The sequence below is a fragment of the Myotis brandtii genome, unplaced genomic scaffold (assembly GCF_000412655.1).
Source record: "Myotis brandtii unplaced genomic scaffold, ASM41265v1 scaffold496, whole genome shotgun sequence".
Classification (NCBI taxonomy): Eukaryota; Metazoa; Chordata; class Mammalia; order Chiroptera; family Vespertilionidae; genus Myotis; species Myotis brandtii.
Window position 1 is genome coordinate 588,822 of NW_005368921.1, and position 2,108 is coordinate 590,929.

General features: G+C 44.8%; 1 protein-coding gene across 5 annotated transcripts in view; it reads left to right on the forward strand.

Moving 5' to 3' along the window:
* DGKA (diacylglycerol kinase, alpha 80kDa) overlaps positions 1–2,108 on the forward strand; it is a 21,109-nt gene that overhangs the window by 3,933 nt on the left and 15,068 nt on the right. The gene's annotated exons all lie outside the window — the stretch shown is intronic.

Below are 2,108 nucleotides of genomic sequence, written 5' to 3' on the forward strand. Positions count from 1 at the left end.
TCAGTTTATGTTGTTCATTATATTCCACGAATGAGTGAGATCATGTTTGGGCACTGTTTTTGGTATTGGGGATACAGTGATGAATAATACTGACAAGCCTTGGCTGGTTTGGCTCAGCATTAGCCTGCAGACTGAAGAGTCCTGTGTTTGATTCTCTTCAGGGGCACATGCCCAGGTTGCTGGCTCGATCCCCTATAGGGGGTGTGCAGTAGGCAGCCGATCAATGATTCTCTCTCATCATTGATGTTTCTATCTCTCTCTCCCTCTCCCTTCTGAAATCAATAAAAATATATTTAAAAAAGAAACAAAAGATTAAAGAAATAGAATTTAAAAAATAATAAGTTCCTGCCCTTGTGGAACTTACATTTTAGTAGGAGAAGACAAACAGGAAAGAAAATAGTTGGGTATGAGATTTATCGGAATGATCACTTAGTAAGTTATATAATGTCTAATCCAGGGGTGGGCAAACTTTTTGACTCGAGGGCCACAATGGGTTCTTAAACTGGACCGGAGGGCCGGAACAAAAGCATGGATGGAGTGTTTGTGTGAACTAATATAAATTCAAAGTAAACATCATTACATAAAAGGGTACGGTCTTTTTTTTTTTTAATTTTATTCATTTCAAACGGGCCGGATCCGGCCCGTGGGCCGTAGTTTGCCCACGGCTGGAATCACTGGGATGAAACTAACACAATATATGTCAACTGTAATTGAAAAATAAAAAATGGTTCAAAGAAAAAAAATAACAAGATAATTTCTAGCTGTGTTAAGTTCTATAAAAGAAACGAAGGTGCTATGCAAAGGAGGGGACTACTTTAGAATGATCAGGGAAGGACTCTTGGAGGAGCTGACATTTCAGCTTTGGCAAAAAGTCAGCTCTGCCCACGAGTATGGAAGAGTGTTCCAGGCAGACAGAACAGTAAGTCTCATGGCCCTGAGCAGGGAAGAACTTGGTATGTTTGCAGAACAGAAAGGAGGTCAGTGAGACTAAAAGGCAGTGTGTGAAGAGAGTGTTGCTCAGTGGTTGAGCATCCACACATGAACCAGGAGGTCAATTTCCAGTCAGGGCACATTCGGGGGTTGCAGGCTCAATCCCCAGTAGGGGGCATGCAGGAGGCAGCTGATCGATCTCTCTCATCGATGTTTCTAACTCTCTATCTCTCTCCCTTCCTCTCTGTAAAAAATCAATAAAATAAAAGACAAGCAGGGGCCCCTGCCACACAATTCTTGGATTGCAGCTTTGGTTCCTGCCTTGGGAAGTCCCAACCTCCTCTTTGAGCTCTAGTTTCTTCACCTATAGAATGGCTATACCAATCATTTTTTATCTCATAGAATTTTCTTTTAATTGTTAATACAATAACTACTGTTTCTTGAAGGCCTTCTGTATGCCAGACATTATAGTTGGTACTTTTTATACATTATTTGACAATCCTCACAACTGTGATAGATAGGTGTCATTCTCCCCATTTTACAGATGTAATTTGTCCAAATCAGACGCTGGTATCAGAGCTAAAAATAGAACCCAGATATGACTAACCCTAGTTCTGTTTGACTCCAAAACGGTGCTGTCCTATGCTGCGCTTATACTAATGTGAGATATTATTATTGCTGTTTTTCAATACTCAAGGCAAGTTGCCCTCTGCTACTTGGTCTCTGGGCCAGTGGTCAACATGATCCACATGATGGCTCCTCTTTGGTCTCTGAGTCCCATAGCTAAAAATGAGCTCCCTAAACACTGTTAGCCAACCTAGGTGGGTAGAAGGAAGACCCCATAATCTGAGACTCCCGCATTCAGTTAAACCCTGCTGCAACTGGGAAGCCAGGAAGATAGATGTCTTTCCTCTAACTTCTCCCAATCTCACGTGCCTGGCTTCCCCCCTTCCTCAGTCGAGCTCCGCTGGACACTGGTGAGGCAGGGCCAAGGTTGGGGACCCGCCAGAGTTGGTTCTGTGTCGCGCGCGTCAGAAGCGCTAGAGGTCGTTGCGGGGCGTGGGTGGCTCGGGGAGTGGGTGGCAGAGCGGACCTGGGGACTGGGGACCGAGGCTGGAGGCGGAGCAAAATGGGGTCCTGGCCCGGAAGACGTGCCAGCAGCGCAGTGAGAAGTGAGA